The 22,336-nt window shown below is 45.9% G+C and overlaps 2 long non-coding RNA genes across 3 annotated transcripts in view; one reads left to right on the top strand and one right to left on the bottom strand.

Moving 5' to 3' along the window:
• Window positions 1–5,902, bottom strand: part of LOC128340856 (uncharacterized) — a 102,492-nt gene extending 96,590 nt beyond the window's left edge. Inside the window, exon 1 of the long non-coding RNA XR_008314031.1 lies at window positions 5,882–5,902. This is a non-coding gene — a long non-coding RNA (uncharacterized LOC128340856). The remainder of the gene's footprint in view (window positions 1–5,881) is intronic.
• LOC128340858 (uncharacterized) lies at window positions 5,717–21,801 on the top strand. 2 transcript variants are annotated; one of them, XR_008314035.1, is made up of 4 exons: window positions 5,717–5,862; window positions 16,485–16,569; window positions 17,448–17,553; window positions 21,657–21,801. It is a non-coding gene; the product is annotated as an uncharacterized LOC128340858 (long non-coding RNA). The 2 variants fall into 2 exon arrangements; XR_008314034.1 differs by having other exon boundaries at window positions 16,408–16,569.
• Window positions 21,802–22,336: the final 535 nt, after the last annotated feature.

The following is a 22,336-nucleotide window of genomic DNA, read 5'->3' as shown; positions in this document are numbered from 1 at the left end:
GGCGGGAGGGGGGGGCTCCCCAGAATGCCACACACACACACACACACACACTTTTCACATGCAGAAGTCCAGGTTAAAGCCCTGGCAGCATCTCCAGGTAGGGCTAGGAAAGACTCCTGCCTGAAAACCTGGAGAGCTGCTGCCTGCCAGTCACTGTAGACAATACTGATTAGATGGACCAATGGTCTGACTTGAAATAAGGCAGCTTCCTATGCTCCTAATCCTCTATAATAATAAGCTTGAGCGTGATCCCGTGTCTTTCTTCGGCCCGTGTCTTTCTCGGCCGTTCTGGGCATGCGCAAAGCGCATGCCCAGATCGGCCGAGAAAGATACGGCCGCGGGGACACGGCGGCCATGTTGGGGCTGGGAGGAGGACAAGCGGCGGCGGAGAAGCGGCTGCCGCCAACACCGGGAGGAGAGTGCGGGCGAGGCGGCGGCAGAGCCGCAGCCCCGGCCAGAGGTGGCGGTGGCCGCAGCGGGGCGACTGGCCCCGATGGCGGCAGCCACCGCCGCGGCGAGAGTGCGGGTGAGGCAGCCGCGGTGGGGCGACTGGCCCCGATGGCGGCCACCGCCGCCCCGGGAGTACAGGCGAGGCGGTGGCAGAGCCGCGGCCTCAGCAAGAGGTGGCGGTGGCCGCTGCGGAGCGACTGGCCCCGATGGCGGCGGACGCCACGGACTGGGAAGGACTGGGTCCGCTGGCAGCCGCACTCGGCCCCGTGGGAGATGGGGGGCGGTCTCCTAGCGCCCGTTAATCTGACGGGCTGAAAATTGCTAGTGCCTTTATATTGTCAAAACAGAACAGCCATCATTTTGAATCATGTTTAGTAGAGATGACAAAACAAGTCTGGAGCCTATCAAGAACTCTTTTAAAGTAAAAAAGAGGAGAGGATTATTCATTGAATCAGTGTGATCTAGTGGATATTCTGTTGAGATTTTACATGGGGGAAGATGTAGCTCTAAGTTCTTGTTCAGCCTGAGCTTTCTGGCAGGGATGTGCACAAACTGAGGTTCATGCACAGGTATGGCCCCAAACCAGTTCGGCACCACCGGGATGAGGCAGCAGCAAGTGCAATCTTTTAAAAGGAGGAGCTTCCATGATCCTCCACCACCCCATGCAGCTTCCCACTGCGATGGCATTCCCCCCAAGAACCCCTGCATGGTCAACACCATACTGACCACGCAAATGGTGTCAGCACATGTGCAAATACCATGCGTGTGCCTGAGCTGTGTGTGGGTTCTTGTGGGGGAGCGCCATTGCAGCAGGAAGCTGAATGGGGTAGCAAAGAGCAGGGAAGGACCTGCTCTCCTCCTTTTTAAAGATCCAGCTCTCCACTCCCCCCCCCCCACCAGCGGTCCCTAACCAGTTCAGACCTCTCTCGAACTGGTTCTGTGCTGAACCTGTGCACAAACCATGGTTCATGCTCATCCCTACTTTTGGGAAGGGATGTGCAAGGTTTTCATCTGCTGCTGCACAGGATCTTTATCAGCAGCTAGATGGGCAGACACTAGCAGGTAATCATGCATACCTCCATGCTGTGAAGAGCTTTACCTGCTAACTTTAATTTGCTGTTCCATCAGAAAAGCAGCTCACTTTGGTTGTTTTCTGATCAGTTTGCCACTCTAGTCCTGGCTAGCCTGAATCAGGACACTTTCAGTTCAGGAGCAGAGCCAGGCTGGCGGCGGCCAGTGTGCGGCCACCACAGCGGCCCCTCGGCCCTACCCCTCGCATCTGATGTCAGGCGCGCCCGGCTAGCCATGCCCTCGCGTCTGACATCAGACGCAAGGGTGTGGTCTCCCTTCCAAACAGGGCCGCTCCTTTGGAAAGGAGATCGGCCCGGATTGCTTTGAACAGCGTGGGCTGGAACAACTCTCCCTGCCTTAAAGGAAGGGAGAGCCATTCCGGCCACACTGCCAATGCAGCACGGGCCGATTGCTCTCCTAAATGGGGCCATGTGGCCCTGTTTGGGACGGAGATTGATCAGCCTTGCTGCATTGGCAGCGGGACTAGGAGCGGCTCTCCCTGCCTTTAAGGTAGGGAGAGTTGCTCCGACCATGCTGCCAATGCAGCGTGGGTTGATTTTGGCTCCAAACAGGGCCCCGTGGCCCCGTTTGGGATCAAAATAACACCCCCGCCTCTGACGTCAGATGCAGGGGGCGTGTCTGGGGCTGCACTCACGGCCCCTGATTGGGTGAGGCCCGGGTTCTTTGAACCCGTTCGCCCAATGGTGACTCCGCCCTGTTTCAGTCTTTTCGCTTTTAAATACTTTTTTTTTTAAAAAAATCACGGCTTGTGAAGAACTTTTAAGCAAATTCACCCCCAGGGTTGCCACATATCACAAATCAAGGAAATCACAATTTACAGAAATGCAGCCATTAGCAACTTATAACATCTCCATACTGATGATTCCTACAGATGTAACTGCTGTTAAAGGCCTGCCTTTAACAGGCCAGTACCAAGTACACTATGCTGGTCTATGACCATAATAAAGACTGATTGATTGATACCAAGTACATTGCAGGAGACAGACAGCAATGGAGGACTTCCAACTCCCATCACAAAACTAACGTGTTCTGAATTTGGGTTTTGGGTTTTGTTTTGTTTTTTAATGGAGTCTTCAACACACACACACAAAACCCCCACAATAATAATACCCTTCCTCTTTGTTCTCACTCTGTTTGTGAGAAGTAGGCTCCAGAAAGGGAAATGCCCTCAGTTCTGGACTCACTAAATTTCTTTTTTAAAGACCCCCCTCCCCAAGGAAGTGTGTATCATCTGAGATACAGAGTGGATGGCAATGATGCCCAATGGATTGTTGTTTTCACTAATTAAACTTCTCTTAACAAGTGAACTATCCACACCAGTCTGTCTCCACACTGTGCAAGAGATACCAATCATGTTTTGGAAGCATGCTCCTGATAATGTTCTCAAAACAGTACCTAAACATCACAAAAGCTATGGGGACCAGTCCCCCCTGTAATTCGAACATTAGAACCACCTATCTGCAAGATACCAGTCATGGCAAGTTCCATTTCTCACAAGCTGCAATACTTTTGTAGACTGCAGATTCACAGTGAAGGAATTCAGGATTACTCCCTGAATTTGTATTCAGTCAGTCTGAGAAAAAGAACATGTCTGCAATGAATAAACAGCAGTCCTGGCTTTATAGAAAAGGGTTCTACACAATTAAACAAAGTAAGGGGGGGGAAACACATCAATTAATGTGTGGACATTAGGAATTAATAAAAGTTGATGCTTCAGATGGAGGGGTGTTGTTTCTGTAAAATTAATGCAGCAACAGATTAGTCATTATCTCTGAAGTGCAAATGAATTATATTTAACAGACGGCAAGAATGACCCTGCTCATAAGAAATTACTCATAAGAGTAATTATTGTAGTAACATTTAAGGTAATAACTTCATAAACAGTCTATCGTTACGTGTTCCTCATCTATTCTTTTAGTACACAAAAGTTGCACAATGTCATACTGGCAAATAAAGCCACTTGAAGTAGTTATACTAACCAGGAAAAGATAGGGATAGCATTGCACTCGTGCTCTCGGTAAAGTTTCACAATTTACCTGAGTGTAAGCCCTCTGAACTCAATGGAATTTACTTCTGAGTCAACATGCTTAAGCATGCTTATCCCTATTGAGCACAGTGGGTCTTACTTCTGAGTAGACATGCAGAGAGTTGCAGTGCACAGAGAAAGAGAAAACAATAAGAGTTTCATTGTGACTCTAAAAAGACTGAGCAATAATTCACACTGTTTTCCAATAAAGAACCATATAGATGCGATCTCATTCAGGCCAGCTGTAGCTGGGAAGAAATCCCAGAGTCAGTGTGGTATAGTGGTTAGTGTTGGACTAGGACTGGGGAGACCTGAGTTCAAATCCCCATTCAGCCATGGAACTCAATCCTCTACCTCAGAGGATTGTTGTGAGGATAAACATAACGAGCCGGGTCTCACGATCAGTTGGACCTGGTTTTTGCAGGTGAGTGGGGAGGGAGCCCGCTCTCCCCACTCACCGTCCCAAACCAGGTCTCACTGATCATGAGACCCGGTCCTCTGTGTGCTCCCAGTTTTCGGTTGTGTGGAAGCAAGGTAAAAGGAAAAGGAAAATCTGGGTAGAAGTGATTGTGTGGAAGCAAGGTAGGAGGAAAAGCTACCCAGGTTCCACACAATCACTTCTACTGAGGTTTTCTTCCTACCTTGCTTCCACACAACCAAAAACTGGGAGCACAAACAGCTCCCAAATGTGGGTAGGACACAGTGAGGCGATTCTCATGTGCACATGGAAACTGGACTAAGGGAGTGCAGTTGTCCAGTGTGCATGAGAACCACTGGGAGCTGTGCAGATCCCAGCGACGGCAATCCCTATTTTGTAACCCACCACTAACCCAGGTTTCACGCCTGAAAAGCAGGTTAGAGGACTGCGTATCGCTGCAGCATGGCTCTGCACCGCAGCGACTCAGGAGCACCCACCCCACCCCCAGACGGGAAGGCTACAACTAACCTCTTCACATCATGCGGGTCATTCTGGGGCTTCTGGGGGCTGGAAGGTCCCTGAACCCTGCCCCCCAGCCGGCTCCATGATGGAGCTGGTAATCGTCTGGGCAGTCAGTCCAAGCCCGCTCTACCCGCAAAACCCCTTTAGGCTTTTTACACTGCTCATGTGGAGAGCCTTAGTTTTTGATTGTGTGAATGTATTGTTGAGGTGTTTGGAGCTTTTTTTGCTGGTATTCAGGCAATAAGAACATTTCTAGATGGGGCTTTTAGCTTGCTTCTCCTCCAGAATGGAGGATGTGCATTCACATATCAGCCAGATTTACTCCAACGCCCCTGTGAGCACTTCACACATGATTCGGGTTTTTCATTGTACATTAGAGTGCAGCCTGATTTATGTCAGTTGTAAAAAAAACTAATAAACCACTATTTGTGTCGGGTTTGTGGGGCAAATTCAAACTCATAGTAAACTCACAGTAAAGCCTGCTATCTGGAAATGCTCCAGGTGAGGTAAATGAAACACAGATTTTGTTCTCTTCAGCATCTGACATAAAACATGAGCAATAGTAAAAGATGACTGACAGGAAAAGGGGAGGGAGAGGGAGAGTGAGGCCTAAAACAGGAGCAGTTTCTATTGTAAGGATGACACACTAAACACTTTCCCCCTAAAGTTGCCTATAGAAGAGTTACTTGACATCTTCATCCTCTTGCAAGCATAGGTCTAGCCAAGCAACAAATTAAAAACTGTGCCAGAAAAGAATTAAGTGTTTTTCTCATGCATTTCTGGGAAGGAATAAAGTGCTAATCATTTCTTGAAGAAAGAGGAAGGGGTAGTTTGCAGGTCAAGTACTCTCCTGTCTCCCAGCAAATTGGTGCTGTGGCAGCATTCAGGTGGACCTTAGTATTTGTGGGGGTTCTGCTCTCCACAATTATGATGGATAACGAAATCACAAATACCGGGTCATTAAACTCGATGTGATCATGGGATTTAGGTTCCTGGAGGCCCAAAAATCTTGCCATAAATGGCAAAAAAACAGAAAGCAAAGTGCCCTACCATGCTCCGTGGGCCTCCAGTAGTCCAGCAATGCCCCCCAGAGGCCAAAATGTTGCCATTATTCCATGATTTTTTGTGTGGGGGGGGTGGTTTTTAAAAACTAAATGAGACACAAAATGGCTCCCGCACACAAAATGGTGTCCGAAATTTACCTCCAATGGCATTTCCGGCCACTCCCTGAACTGTGGATACACAAATTTAACCCTTTCCCCACCTCCCTCTCCCCACGTATGCCGAGGTCGGGTGTCAGTTCCCCAACATGAATACACGAAACCAAGGATGGTTTGGTTTGCTGGATCCACAGGTAACATGTATCACTGTACCTACAGCAGGGTCGATTCCTCTCTCACACTTTCTACAGGAACCCCACTGGGACAAACCTCCAAACAACAAAACATAAAGGATTGCTAAATAGAATACAATACCCTGGTCTACAGGGAAGAGAGAGAGAGGCGAGTCTCACAATCACTTGCCAAAATGAGGTCTGCGGAGCCCTGGGCAGCCAGATCGGCCACCCACACAACTGCCGGCTCCATCACGGAGCCAGCGGGGGCTGCAGGGATCGGGGGCCACATGGCCACCAGAAGTCCCAGGATGCCCGACCCCAGGAGACTGCTTGCAGACTCCCAGTGGGGGTCTACTCATGTGTCACTGTGGCATAGCACCACTCCATGGCAGCACATGATCCGGAAGCCCGGGTTAGCAGAGCGCTCACTCTGCTAACTTGGGCTAAGGAGAGGGGTACTTCAGAGGGCTAGCTGCCAGGAACCGTGCAGCTCCCATTGTAGCACACGATTGCACGAAAGCAGGCTAGGCTCCCTTAGCCCGCCTTCGGGTGATCATGAGAATCACCTCAGAGAGAAATTAAAGTACTTACAGTGCAATCTGTCCAAGGTTCCTCAGACGTAGGCTCCACTGGGAGGCTTCTTCCCAGGAAATAAAAGTGTCACCAAAGTTTGGCTTTAGGCTCATAAAAACATTTGGCAAGCTTCATAAAAGCTTGCAAGCTTCATAAAAGCTTGCCTCAAATGAGCACCAAACTTTGAAAGCACCCCTGATTCTTTTAGGTTTCAGAAAGGTTTGCTAGCCCGCAACCTTCAAAGTAAGTGTCAGCAAATTCCCCCTGCCAGACATAGCTTCCTCCCATGGGTATTCATAATGCCCACAGTCCTTGGAGAGGCTCCTGGTTCCCAAGAGCCCCCAGAGGAGAAAGCTACATTTAGCATGGGGGAGGGGGCAGTTGCTAGAGCATTCTTTTGTTTTAAGAAAGAAAGAAAATTTAACATCCCACTCACTGCCAGATCGGTAAATGATAGGGGAAGCCTATCATTTTAAAGGAAGCCATTTTAAAGGATCAGCAATAGCAGAGGGAGTATTTTGGGGTAATTTTCAAGCCTTAAATTAGCTTGAAAATTATCCCATTTTTCTCCTCACAGGGGGTGGAATTGGAAATGTTCAAGTCACTTCAAGGCAAGCAGCTAACAACTATAGCCATTTCCCCCCATTTTGTGTTCCTAATAGTTTTGAAAAACTAAACTTCCTAATGTTAATTAGCTTTACCTAAGTTATGTTAATTACTGCTGTGTTAATTAATCTAAGGAATTGCTGAGCCCTTGTCTTAGCTGACTTTGTCTTGCATAGCAACCAAGCTTGCCTTCTAGTCATGCAACCCACGATGATTTGATCATTACCTGGATCAGGTCAATACAAATCCCAATAATGAATGCTGTGCATAGCACTGTATGTATGAATTGAGAAGCCATGGCAATTGGCTAGAAATCCAAATCAGAAATCATGCTTTGAATTGGGGTTGCAAGGTATAGTTTTGTGCTAACTTTGGTTTGGTATGATGACTGAACTGACAAACCATCATTATAGAGAGGAGAGCTGGTCTTGTGGTAGCAAGCATAACTTGTCCCCTTAGCTAAGCAGGGTCTGCCCTGGTTGCATATGAATGGGAGACCACATGTGAGCACTGTAAGAAATCCCCCTTAGGGGATGGATCTGCTATGGGAAGAGCATCTAGGTTCCAGCTTCCCTCCCTTGGATCTCCCTGGAGATCCAAGATAGGGTTAAGAGAGATTCCTGCCTGCAGCCTTGGAGAAGTCTGTGTAGAAATCCTGAGCTAGATGGACCTATGGTCTGACTCAGTATATGGCAGCTTCCTATGTTCCTATGAGCATCGTTCTACCCCCAGGGAGCACTCTACCCAGAGACTGTATTGGTGAGCACATGGGAAATGAAAGCAGGTAAATGGTTTGCCTGTACATTTGGAATCTCAAACACTGGTCTGAGTTTTCAACTGTGGTAAGCACAAACCAATGCACAAACTGGGTCTCTTGTGTGTGTTTCATATCACAGCTTCAGAATGATGCATAAAAGAGGTGCTATTTAAATGCTGAGCGGCAGTGGGGCAGGGAGAATATTACCTCATTGACAAAGGGAGAGTTCTTTTTATCATTAGTCATTTTTAAAAAAGCAGAATCCCCTTTAAAGTGGCTAATACAGTGGAGTTCAATTTCCTATGGTAAGGAAGGAAGGAAGAAAAAGGAGATGAAGAAAAACTTCCCCATTGCACTATTTTGCAGTGCCATCTGCTGGCCATTTGCTGCCAATCCATGATGAGAAACTACTTTTCAGACTTCTGTAAGGAAGTACGTCCTCTGACCCTGTGTACACAATTAAAAAGAGCTTCCATTTTCAAACAGACTTTATGTGGAAACACACTGATATCCTTTTCACAGAGATCAATCTCCCACTCCTGCATGCTACGGAGCATTATAAGAAACTCATTGTCTTGGGCATTTCTTCTGCCCTTGTAATGCTACATGCTGCCTCCAACAATCACCTCACCCTAATGTCTCCCCTACCTGTGGGTAATGTTGCCACATCTCTCCTGCTGCCTCCTCCAGCTCCTATTTTAGGTAGAGTATGAGGAATGGGAAGTGGATAGAAGTGTGGAGGAGTAGAGAGGAGAGTATCTAGCTTACCTTTTCAAAAGCCAGAGAGCAGGAGGAGCAGGAGGTGGAATGACAGCAGCTGTAGGGAATAGGAAGAAAAGGAAGAGGAGGAAAAATATTTCTCTCTGTTCGTAGGAAGGCAGAAGGAAAGATTTCCCCCTGTGCCAACAATGGGCAGTGAGGGGAAGTAGAAAAGAGCTTCCTGTTAACTTGCTGTGGTTTATACAAACCATTTTCCTATATGTGCATGTAATGGGACACTGTAGTTCACTCCATACTACAAATGTAAGCTTTAAATATGTTACATGTTACATCTGAATCAGGCGAATGTGAGACATGTGTATTTATGCACATGGTAGCTCCCCCCCAAGACCTATGACAAGACATGGTGACAGCCAACAACCTGGATGGCTTTAAGAGGGGTTTGGATAACTTCATGGAGGAGAGGTCTATCAATGGCTACTAGTCGGAGGGCTAAAGGCCACCTCCAGCCTCAAAGGCAGGATGTCTCTGAGCACCAGTTGCAGGGGAGTAACAGCAGGAGGGAGGGCATGCCCTCAACTCCTGCCTGTAGGCTCCCAGAGGCATCTGGTGGGCCACTGTGCGAAACAGGATGCTGGACTAGATGGGCCTTGGGCCTGATCCAGCAGGGCTGTTCTTGCGTTCTTATATTGCATGATCCTAGAACTAGGATCTTCCTCTGTCTCCCTGTTTTCGGCAAACAAGGCTCTCCCCATGAGCAGTGTGGAGAGCCCAAGAGGATTCTGCGGGGAGAGCGGGCTTGACTTGCTCTCCCTGAAGACGAGGAGGCAGCTCACCCTGGGCAGCCGGATCAGCTGCCCACATGATTACCGGCTCCATCAGAGAGCCAGTTGGGGCGGTGGGGATTGGGGGCTGCCTGGCCCAGAGTCCCAGAATGCCCCGTACTAGTGTGTGGGGCATTCTGGGAAGCCCCCCAACACTGGCAGACTTGTTGTAGCCTCCTGGTCAGGTGTCTCCTTGTGAGTCACCATGGCACAAAGCTACACTGTGGGGGTACATTTTCCAAACTATGTGGTTAGTGGAGTGCTTGATCCACTAACCTCATTTAAGGGTGGGGAAATAAAGCAGGCTTGCCAGCGGGAGCCATGCGGTGGGAACCGAGCTGGGCTCCCTTCCACTGCACTTTTGAATAGCCTCAATGTCTCACATTAGCCTGGTTCAGCTGTAACATGAACCAGGTTTAAAGCTTACATTGGTATGTGGGGTCCAGAACACAAATGTGAGGTGAGAGATCTATGTTTGACACTCACAACTTTTGCTTTACTTTAAAGAAGCCAGGGTATGCCCTCCAATTTTGATCAGAGTTGCTGTTATGGAGGGTGGTGTTTAATACCTGCCCTTCGTACTATTTTCTTGAACTAAATCTTTACCACCGAAACCTGCTGTTATTTGCCCCACTGTATTGTAGGGATGTGCACGAACCTGGCCCCTTTTACGGGCCTCCAAACAGGTTCAAACACTGGCTGGTTTGAACATTTGTGGGGGGTTGGGCTTTAAGGTTGAGGGAGGGTACACTTACCCCTCCCCCTGCTTCTCCCCACCCCACCCCCCCACCATCGGCACTTGGTTCCTGTAAAGTCCTTTGGGGTGGCAGCATACCTCCCTGCCGCCCCTTCCCCTCTGTGGCCGGAAGTACCTGTTGTGTGCGTGCTCGTGCATGTCACACAGGCTCATGCGCAGGCGTGCCCGGTATTTCCTACCACCTCTGGCCGAAAAGGGGAAGGGGCGGTAAGGGGGAACGCTACCACCCCGAAGGAGTTTACAGAAACCAAGCACTGGCAGGGGAGAAGCAGGGGGAGGGGTATGTGCACCCTCCCCCACCCTTAAAGTCCAACCCCCACCCCTTCGAACCACCCCCATCCGGTTCCGTGCACATCCCTACTACATTGTGCCTGTATTCCTCCCCTGCCAAGGTGCTAATTGTGGGTGATTTCCCCCAGAGGTGCTAATTCTCGCAGAGGTGCTTTGGGGGTGATTTAGATCTGGGGAAAGGCATAGGGATTTTAAAAAAAACCCCACCCTTAGGGCTGCTGTTTATCAAAATCAGAACCTCTCCACTGGTGACTACTTTAGAGTAAAATAAAAGAGCTTTGGGAGATCAGACACAGATCCCCTGTGTCGTGTCTCTTTCGTTCCTCAGTGATCAAGACTTTCTGCCTCACTTTGGGAAGGAATAACGCAATTGTCAGAGAGAATTTGGTATAAAATTTACATAAGAGTAATATAAATAGCTAGAGAGGGTTTTCTTTTTTTTCTTTTTTAAGGATACAGATTGGAAGCAGGACATTGAGTTGTTGTTTTTTCATGCTTGAAAAATATGGAAATTCCTTCTCCACTGTCCAAATCAGAGATAACAACCCAATATCAAGGCATGGGAATAGGCCTAAGTGTTATCCTGTTCCCATCTAAATGAGATACTGCTGACATATTAATTAACTTGTACCTCAGAATTCTGAACACAATGATCCAGAAATAGAAGCCAGGAATGAGACTGCAAAGATTGAAATATGCTGCTTAATATGAACTCTTAAACCTCCCACTAGAATGGGTTGATTAATAGGCAAGCAAGTAAAAAGGAGATTATATTGTGCAGGGAGCAGGGAGGAGGAGAAATAATGCCATGAATATCTCTACAATGTCAGATCAATCCATGGCCTCCCCCAACCTTGACATCCAACTGTGCCGGCTTAATACAGACAGCACCTGTTTTCTCATTATGTGTTAGAGTGGACAACACATGTGTAGGGGGGCGGGAAATACCACCTCATTTTTGTTTTACCTTTGGACCAGTTACAGTTGTGTTTATGTGTGCACATGTATGTCTGAACTTGGCTTGGTTGCAAGATTTTTTTAAAACAAAGCTTGATTTTTATTATTGTCAAAAGTAGTATTCACACTTGTGTACAATAACACACAGTGCTCAACTAATAATGTAGGCAGGGGGAGGCGAGCTCCTTACCATTTGTGAAGCTCCTTTGGCTTATGTTTTTCATGGCTACAAGGGGGAGGGTTTTCCTAAAATTGGGAGGAATCAGGGAGTGAGGTCTGGGGATTTTGTTAAGGGCTCCCTTAGCTTTCTGCCATAATCCAAGTACTGGTGTGTATGCTTTGAACTCCACTCAGGCCAACCTTAGGAGTGGGTGAGCTGGGTAGTCACCCAGGGTGCCCACCTGAACAGGGGTGCCAAGCTGAGCTTGATGGCTTGCTGTATGTTGAGTAAACTGTGTGCTGTGAACTAGGGAGGAACAAGGCAGTGGGTGACATCCAGACTAACTTGCTCAAGGGTACTACTCAAGAATTAACTAAACTTCAATATGGCTACACAGGTGTAAGTTGACCAGATATCAGCCGATGTTGTTGTTAACCTTTTATTCAGAGTTCTGCTATAGCTTGTTTTGTACCAACTACATAAATGACCTTTCATTTTCAATGATGGATGTCTCATTTTCAATTCCATTGCTGGGAAAGCCAGAGAACAGGAAGGCCTGTTATAGTACTAAGTTTTCCAATGCTACATAAGGCACACAACTGCCATCAACCTCTGCTGGGTTGTCCACTTTCCCAGCTACCATTCCTGGCACATGGAAGGTAGAGACTGAAAGAAATGGCCGTGAGAAAGACTCACTCTGCTGGGAGCCAGTGAATGTGCTGCCCAGATTGTGGTCCTTTTCCTGTAGAAACAGGCAGGGCCTTCTGTTTCTTCAACAATCATATGAAGCTGCCTTATACTGAATCAGGCCATTGATCCATCCAGGTCAGTATTTTTATTCTGAGGTCCCATTCTAACATAACGCCAAACCAGAGGTAAACATGCCAGATGTTTGAATTTGTGATCATCCAAATGTTTGAAGCCACAGTTTTGTCACCCAGCTGTGGCTCCATTTTCACTTCCAAACCTGAATTTGAAACCTTGGTTCGTAGTGAGTTTCACTGTTGAAACCTGAGGTTGGAAGGCAGCATCATGTTGTCCAAATTCTGCCACGCGCCATAACCTGGGTTTCGTGCAGAAGCTCCTCCCACTACCATAGAGAGGCCAGCTCAGAGCAACCTATAAATGCGTCAGTTCTAGGGCAGCCGCGTTTCTTGCTGGCTACCTCTCAGACCTGATGCCCAGCCCTCTGCCTTTCCCTTGCTCTTTCTGCTGCTACTTGGCAACATGGATGCCATGTTCCTGCAGTTCCTGAAATTAAAGGGACAGAATGTATTGGTGAAAGCATGCTTTAAATAAAAGATTAGACACATGTGCAAGGAGCCCTTTCATTGACCTAACACCTGATCTAGCCCCATTCCTGGGGCGCTCAGATCTTATCAATGGAATGTGGTTTCTTTGGCATTAATATTCATAAAGGGGGGGGGGGACCAGACTGAGGGATATGCCTGAGGATCCTGAGGGAAGACACAGGTTGCCGGACCACAGAAGGGCCAGGACTACTCATCTGATACTCCAGGAAGATATCTTGTTGACTTCCTGGGAAGGGTTATGTATATTAAGCAGGCAAAGGATCCTGTGGTTTGATTCACTGTAACCAAGGGTGCCACCAGGCTTGCAGGCCCAGGCAAAGCAGTGAGAAAGACCCAACACACTCTCATCCTTGTGCTGGCTTGCCAGCCAGGGGGTTAGCCTTCTCATGAGAGGGCCAGTACACAAGAGAAAACAGAAACACTAATGCCTTTCAGCTCTCCATTTGACTGCACTCTCATGAGCTAGACCTTCCATCTATAGGGGGGCCCACAGTCGGAGGGACCTGGTTCACAACAGAACTCCTACTCTGCACCTTCCCCTTCCACCCACCCCTTCCAGACTTCAAAGTAGTCCAGGCCACTTCAGGTATTTGAGCGGTTCCAGGTTGGTTGGGCAGACAAGGAGAGACCAAGGATGAGTCCTACATCTCTGGTAATCAGTACCAGCAGGATCCGGTGCTGCGGCATACCAGCAACCGCAAGGCATCTGGGACAGGATACCCATGGATTAGAACAATCGCCAGCTAGCCAGATTACCATGAACATCAAAACCAAGCATGTAGATGAGTTGCAAGGAGACCAGACTCTTTTAAGGGGCGCTTTTATTCTCAGTTCCTGGCAGTTGCAAGGATCAGGAGAGATGTTGCTGAGGGATGCTTCCCAAGCTTTGGTGGAACTGTCAATTGTGTCGGGCAGTAAAAGCCCTTCTGTGAGCATGTGTGTCTCTATGGCTAGGCATTCTCATGAGAGAGTGGTCCACTCTGGAGCAGAATCTGTTTTCATTGCACAAGAAGTGTGATTTAATCCTGCTCTTAACCCCCACCCCACTAACTGAATAAAGAGAGACACCTTTTCAAGTGGTGATTCTCCTACATTTAGCAGGGGGAGAGCAACCAGCCCTATCCAATCCCAGCACAGCATCCCTCCAGCGGCTGTTGCTGGCATCTGCCTTATGTTACTTTTAAGACTGTGAGCCCTTTGGGGTGAGAGGGCCATTTTATTTATGTAGAATTTTTTTTTCTATGGAAACTGCTTTCAGAACTTTGGTTGAAGAGTGGGATATAAATATTCATAGCAGCAGTAGTAGCAACAACAGGTCTAGCTGGACAGTTCTTCTCATGAAGTTTGGCCAGGACCAAGCATGCTTGCACCCAGGGGAAGGGGCTGGGTCCCCCTTGCCCTACCAACTTGTACAAAAAATAGAGCAATGCTAGCAAAAATCAAAGAGCCAAATCCTAAGCAATCTCGCCCTCTTCCTAGCAGTCTCATACTATCCATACATACGGGATAGGGATGGGGGGTCTAGGGGGAGGAAAAACAGAAGTCTCTAGAGAAATGGGGAGGGTATCATGTGTCTCCTCATATATCTCCTAGAGAATGGGCTGGTGTGGGTATGTCAAAAATGGCCATTGTTGGTAACAAACTCATTCTGCGAACATACGAGAAAAAGTAGTGGGACCACTTGTGCAGTCTATCTTTGACCAGTACAAGTGGGAAGAAAGGGGCCCAATCCACTCTTCCCAGGGGAGGGAAGAAGGGGGCCATAAGACCCTTCCTCCCCAACTGCAGAAGACAGTGGTGTGAGTTGTGTGATTAAAGATTTAACACATTTTTGCCTTGTTGAGGGTGGCCAAACACTGCTGAAAAGGCACAATCACGCTGAGCATACCACCCTCGAACATTGCAACCAATGGTTGCAGCTTCACTAGAGTGCTGATGCTTTGCCAATAGTCTGATGACACAAGCAGAATGGAGCTTGCTGGGATACAGCCTGGGCAGACTAGGAAGAGGGAGGAGTTCCTCTGCCCAGAAGCCAGAGCTTACCAAACCATGGTTAGCCAATTGTCTGTGGCATGATTCTCAGCTTCACAGATTAACACAGCTTCATCAAGCCAAGGTTTCACGCTATGTCTGAGTGGGGCCTGATGGTCAATGGCCCTTCAGGGTTTCAGATAAGGAACTTTCCCAGCCATACCTGGAGACATCAGGGATTGAACCAGGACCTTCTGAATGCAAGGCGTGTGCTCTACCTCTAAGCTAAAGTCCCTTCACTTTTAGACAATCTCTGTTGTCAGCAGCTGTCTAGCATACAAACATTTAGCTTTTACATGTGAGGCTGCTGCTAAAAGTACAGGAGCAGAGAAAATAACAAGAAGCTACAGCTCTGTGTGAACATAGAATAGTGCCCCAACAAACACATACCAAATGAAACCTTTTCATCCAAACCAATCGGTCAGAATTGTTTGTCTAAATGAAATTGTCCCATGGAGACAAACATTGTTTTGCACTAGGAAATGTTTTTCTGTGGGGATAATTACACCAGCCCGGCAGTTTCTTTTCTGTATAGCCAATGTGCTATAAAACTGGATGGCAGCCTATATTGAATATCTGCCAAAATATGCTTCAGGTTGCATTTTAATCCACATAATATTTCTAAGTGTGCCCTGCTCATTTTTGTGTTGTTATGAGCTTCCTAATGACAGCTATCATAGGGCCAAACTGCACAGCAGGAAACAGGGAAGGCAAGGAAAATATGGATCATTATAAGTTACCAAGGCAGGCTTGAAGGAGAGAAAAATGGAGTGGGCATGCAGGAAAATTAATCCAACATGTCTAGCTATGTGAAAAATACTAGCAAAGAAAATATCTTGGTAATGCAATAATTAATTTGCAAAGTTGTGAGATTAGTACTCCAAGAACCATTTTTAATGTAGAAACAATCCTGAAATGGAGTTCATGAGAGCACATATAAGACAGATAAATGGGAGTTTTCTCAGTTTTCCACTCTGAAAATACACTTGTAGATTGTCAAAATAACACATTTGCTGTGAAATATTTCCCAGAAAATATTGCCAGAGGTTCTCAGGAGGTTTTTTTCCTTGCTAGTATGTTGTGCCACAGATTGTAATAAAGCAAGTGTTCTGGAGATCTGTGAGTAGTAAAATGTCTAATGCCTGTTTACTATTTATATGTAGGGCTTTCTACACTCCCCCCCCCCCATTTCATCCTTTTTTTGTCCTCTACGGATTAGTATGCTTACCCCTTTAAAGTCATTTTTGAAGTAGATTGGGTGAGACTTTCACCTTCCAACTAAAGGTATTTGTTATTGGTGCTTTCTCACTCTATCATTAAAAATGACCCTAAGTGTGAACCTCTCATATTATGCCCAACACTTCAGCAGAATGCCTCTTTAAGTGCTCCAACATCAAGTATATTTTGTCTAGTTTGATTACTAAGCCAGGATGTTTGTACATTGCTGACAAGAATGACGTATAAAAGCAAAACTGAACAGGAGACAGGGATTGCCAATGATTTGTTCTTCTGAGATGTGGGAAGGCTCCCCCATACACACTTTTGCTGGTCTCTCTCTCTCCATCCACACACAGATAAAGGTGGTGTCCTGCAAGTATATATGTGTGTGTTTCTAGCTGCTACTGGAAATGTCTATACCTTCCCTCGACAGAGGCAATGGAATTCCCACAGCCTAACACCCCAGCCCACATCTCTCTTGGCTTGCTGTGCGCAGGAATGCTGGCTCTTTTTAAAAGGTAAATTTCATTCCCCAAGTTTTGCCAAGGCCCCCCACCCCATGTCTGCTACAGCTCAGGATTTCATAGCTCCATTACAATCATGGGCTCAGTTACACATTTGGCAGTTCATATCCTTGATTTGGTGCTTTGTGGTGAATAGAATGAAGATGATCTATGGATGGGGGAATCTACAGGTGAGAAGCAGCAGGCTCAGGTGGTGAACCCATGCTACCCTACATCAGGTGATAATTTCCCCCAGAAAGTGTCCCTAGCTTGTATTCTCATATTTTATTTTTATCCCACCCTTCTTCCAAGAAAGTCTGAGCAGCATATATGCACACACTCCAGGTTATCCTCACAATGACTCTATGAGGTTGGTAGGAGAGGCTGAGAGAGTGCCTGGCCCAGGGTCACCCTTCGTGCATGAGAAAGGATTTGAACCTGGGTCTCCTGAGTTCTAGTCCAACATTCCAACCACTGCACTGGCCTTCACATCTCTGCAGATGCAGGATTGGGACCACATGTTTGCTGAGAATATTGTTGGAGCTAGGACCCTGGCAGCATCAGCTCTCAGCTCCAATGTCTCATAGTGATCACGGGGGGGGGGGGGTGTTTAGGGTCATGGATAACAGTGCTGGACTCCTCCCTTCTTCCAGTGTTAGTCTCCATTTTGTCTCTCCAGAAATGGCTGTTTGTTTTGGTCTCTCTTCAGCCATGAGCTACAGCTGAACTTAAGCTGCAGGCTCTTTCACATGGTTTGTAACCTTTTCTTTACATAAATCCTTGTAGTTCTTCAATACTAAAGGACTGTCTCAAGACCTCTTGCTTTGCTGCTTTCTCAGCAAACTGGTTTTGCTTTGCTATTTGTGGACTGAACTGCTGTTCTTCCCCTACAGATATCTGGTTCCACCCTGAAGTGAGGATCACTCGGTTTCTAGACAACAATTTGAATTAGCTCAATGGGTGTGAGAGGCTTTGTACATGTATTATATCTGTATGCAAGTAAGTATGAGAAGAGAGAGGGGGTTAGTCTATTGGCTGATAATGTCAGGTAGGCACTCAGGCTCTGCTTTTCTTCATTATAGCTTCCAGGGAGGGAAGAATATTAGGAGGGACATTTGTTCCATGTGAAGATTCACAGCTGATGCAAGCACCAACTAATTCCCTTTCTGCCCTCACATCCAAAATGTTATGTTATTTTATTTGTTTGTTTGTTGAATTATATTATATTTTTACACTGCCCCAAACTTCCGTCTCTGGGCAGTTTACAGCAAAATAAAACAAATTAAAACAGAAATTAAAACCTTAAAACTATCTAAAACCACAAGTCTAGTTAGAAAAATCTTGGGTGAATATATTTTATTTATTTATTTATTTATTTATTTATTTATTTTTGCATTTTTATACCGCCTTTCGTTAAAAGATAGCCCCAAGGCGGTTTACAAAAGTTAAAAACATACAATAAAAACACAATAAAAACGTCATGCTAAAAGTATAAAAACATATAAAAACAGGCATAAAACAATACAACAAATAAAAACACCCAGAAGCAGCAGTAAAAACGATTATGTAAAAGCCTGGGTAAAAAGCCAAGTCTTTACAAGCTTTCTAAAAGCCGTGATGGAGTCCGAGGAACGAATGGCCACTGGAGAGCATTCCAGAGTCTGGGGGCAGCAACAGAGAAGGCCCTGTCCTGAATGCACGACAGCTGGGCCTCTCTCATTGTCGGCACCCGGAGCAGGGCCCCCTCAGATGTCCTCGTCAAGATATATGTGTCTTTAAAGACTTTTTTGAAGTTCTCAGAGATGGAGAAGATCTTATTTCCGAGTCTCAGGTTGGCAACAAAGAAGGCTGCAAGTTGGTGGCAACTACAGACAAATCTCTCTGGATGATCTCAGTGGGCGATGGGGTTCATAGACAGCCCGAATGCCCATTATTTTGCTAATAAATATCTGATATCATAGGAACATAGGAAACTGCCATATACTGAGTCAGACCATTCATTCATTTATTCGATTTCTATAACGCCCTTCCAAAAATGGCTCAGGGTGGTTTACACAAAGATATAACAAACAAATAAGATGGAACCCTGTCCCCGAAGGGCTCACAATCTAAAAAGAAACATAAGATAGACACCAGCAACAGTCACTGGAGGTACTGTGCAGGGGGTGGACAGGGCCATTGGTCTATCTAGCTCAGTATTGTCTTCACAGACTGGCAGCAACTTCTCCAAGGTTGCAGGCAGGAATCTCTCTCAGCCCTATCTTGGAGAAGCCAGGGAGGGAACTTGAAACCTTCTGCTCTTCCCAGAGCGGCTCCATCCCCTGAGGGGAATATCTCGCAGTGCTCACACATCAAGTCTCCCATTCATATGCAACCAGGGCAGACCTTGCTTAGCTATGGGGACAAGTCATGCTTGCTACCACAAGACCAGCTCTCCTCTCCTTTTATGAATTAGTTGTTGTTTGTGATTGCAAGTCAAGTCTCTCACTTTCTGCATCGTGTATTCCTCTGTGCAGCTGAATATATTAAACAGTCTTTTCAGATATACTATATTATTTCAGCCAGATCTACTGTGATTTCAGACACAGCTGGCTCAGTGCCTTATTTTTCATGGATCTTTATTATAAAGTTTTAACCACCCTACTGGAAGACTTTGTGTTCAGATCCAACAGCACATTAATCATGCTGCTTAATCTAGTTCTTATCCAGCCTTGGTTTAGTAAAACCACAATATTGCGAATAAATTAGGTCCTCTTGAGGTATATTATCAGATTTATCAAAGATCTTGCTGTATATTTAAATTCTTTTCTTCTTCTTCTTCAGAAGATTGAAAGGTTATTGAGCTGATGGGCATCATACTTGGGCACTTGCCTTCTGTTAAGATTTATTTTACACAACACTTCTCCATAATATTTTTTCTGTGATTTCCAAGTAGTCTCAGGAAAGAAATTTTATTTCTCTGAAGTTTTCATTAACAACAGATGCAAGTGAAAGAAAACTAGCCAACAGAAGAACCAATATCACAGACCGGAAAATGTCCATATGATGATTTTTATGAGAAACACATAGTTTCAATGTATCTTGTTTTTTAGTGCAATAGCACTCAGTGGAAAGTGGTACTCCAAGTGCTCTAAGTGCTTGCAGTGTAGTAGTCCTGTGCAAGAAATATGCGGAAAACATACATTCACAATCTCTCCTCACTCTCCTCTTTACTGCACCTGGGACTTTTACACACAGAGGGCTTTACCGCAAGTTTACTGAGAGGCTTTACTGCAAACTCGAAGTTACCCCCCAAAACTGCCACAAATAATGGATTTTTTTTAACCCCAGATATAAATTGGGCTACACTCTAATGTGCAGTGAAGAACCCGAATTGTGTGTGAACTGCTTCCCGATAATTCGCAGGGACTTCGGGATAAATCTAGCCGATATGTGAAAGTACCCCCTCCATTCCGGAGGAGATGCGAGTTAAAGGGCTTCAAAAGCCCTGTGTGAAAAGCTTCCTGGAGGGGTTTTCAGAAGGTTAGCACTAGGAGAGACATTAAAACTATTCAATGTCTTTAAGCTCTTCATGATAAGAGCTCCAGAAACTGCTCTCGATGAGTCATGCTGGAGAATCTCAGCCTGAAGGAAGAAACCTACACTGGTCCCTTTGTCTTTTGGGAAGCCTTAATAGAATCAAGATTCTCATGATCCTTAGACTAATCAAAACTTTTTAAAGAGTGATTAAGGATCATTGCTGAGATGGACATACACCTAGCCATTCCCTGAGGCCAAACTTTTCCTATAAAGGAATGCTTTCCCCCCTCACCTTGAGGGATACTCCTTTAGGGATACCCCTTATACAACCAATGTGTAATTTAGGGAAAACCCCTAAGTGTGATTGTCTGTCTATCTATCTATCTGTTTTGTACACTGCCTCACACTTTCGTCTCTGGGCAGTTAACAATAGCATAAAACAAGTTAAAATATATACAAAAACTTAAAACAATTTAACAATTTAAAAACCACCTACAAATTAAAACCATAAAATTTTAAAGAACTGAAAAGGCTTGGGTGAAGAGGTGGGTTTTCAAATGCTTTCTAAAAATTGTCAGAGATGGGGAGGATCTCTCTGGATGACCTCAATGGGCGGTGGGGCTCATAATTTAAGGGATTTAAACTATGGAAATGCCTTCTACCTGTATTTAAGGGAACGCCTTCTTCTGCATGAACCCCACTGCTCACTGAGATCTGCTGGAGAGGTCCGTCTGCAGCTGCCACCGGCTCGTCTGGTGGCCACTCAGGGACGGGCCTTCTCCACTGCTGCCCTGAGGCTTTGGTATGCGCTCCCTAGTGAAATAAGAGCCTCCCCATCTCTGACAGCTTTTTAAGTCTTTAAAAACACATTTCTTCACCCAGGCTTTTAATTAATGTTGTTTTAGTGGTTTAAATGGTTTTAATGCTGTTTTAAAATATTATTTTTTAAAATTTTAATTGTTGTAATGTGTGTGTTCCCCCCCATTTTTGTCTTAACGAATGTTTTACTTTGTTTTTATTCTGTTGTAAACCGCCCAGAGACGTAAGTTTTGGGTGGTATAAAAATGTTTTAATAAATAGATAGATAGATAGATAGATAGATAGATAGATAGATAGATAGGAAGACGCTCCCTTAAATACCGAGGGCCTAAGCCATTTAGGGCTTTATAAGTTACAACTAGCACTTTGTATTTTACCTGGAAACCTACCAGCAGCCAGTGTAACTCTATCAACAAAGGAGTGATGTGGTCTCTCCGAGATGACCCAGAGACCAACCTGGCCACTGTGTTCTGTACCAGCTGAAGCTTCCTATCTTAGTACAACCCCAGTTAGTGGACTTCGGCAACCAATAGTTTAAGGCATGGTGCCTTTTCTTGTGCTAGAGGTCTTTCAGACTTGGTCCCCTCCCTGTAACATCTTTTAGTCTTTGCCGCCTTCTATCCTAACAAAGGATGTCAGCAGCAAGCTCTCTGTCCTTGCACACCAGCTTTGCAGACCAGCCTAGGATAGGTATATTATTATGACTCTCTCTCGTTTGCTCTCTCTCTCTTCCTTCATCTCTCTCCCCTGCCTCTTTATGCTAGAATCCTCTCAAGTTTGTATCCGTTGGAATTCGATACTATACTTAAGGACCAGCATCTCATAGTTGGGATCTCTGTCATCGGTTCTCTGTCAGTTTTCTGTCGTCGGTTCTCCAACAGCTACCACTTTTATCTTGTAAATTTCTGTTCTTTAATAAACATAGCCTTGTTTTCCAAAGAGATCTGACGTGACTCTATTTCTTCCTTCTGGGTACCCTAATATTGACAGTGTCTTTAGCCACAGCCAGCTTTCCAGCTACCTTATAAAACAACATGGCTGTATGCACATTTGCACCTAATTAGTATTATAATATTTTTTTTATTATACATGTATATCCCGCTCTTCCTCCAAGGAACCCAGAGCGCCAGTGTACTACATACTTGAGTTTCTCTTTCACAACAACCCTGTGAAGTAGGTTAGGCTGAGAGGGAAGTGACTGGCCCAAAGTCACCCAGCTAGTATCATGGCTGAATGGGGATTTGAACTCAGGTCTCCCCGGTCCCAGTCCAGCACTCTAAGCACTACACCATGCTGGCTCTCAAGCTCTCAATTCAAGCTAGTTTGCCCCACTCAAGCCAAAGCATAGTCATGGAGCATAGTAACAATCATGCATCCACTGCTTCTCCTTGTGGTATTACAAATGCTATTGATGTGACACATGCATTGCCCAGGAGCAAAAGAA

The sequence above is a fragment of the Hemicordylus capensis genome, chromosome 1, assembly GCF_027244095.1.
Source record: "Hemicordylus capensis ecotype Gifberg chromosome 1, rHemCap1.1.pri, whole genome shotgun sequence".
NCBI lineage: Eukaryota > Metazoa > Chordata > Lepidosauria > Squamata > Cordylidae > Hemicordylus > Hemicordylus capensis.
This window is presented reverse-complemented; position numbering and strand designations above follow the sequence as displayed.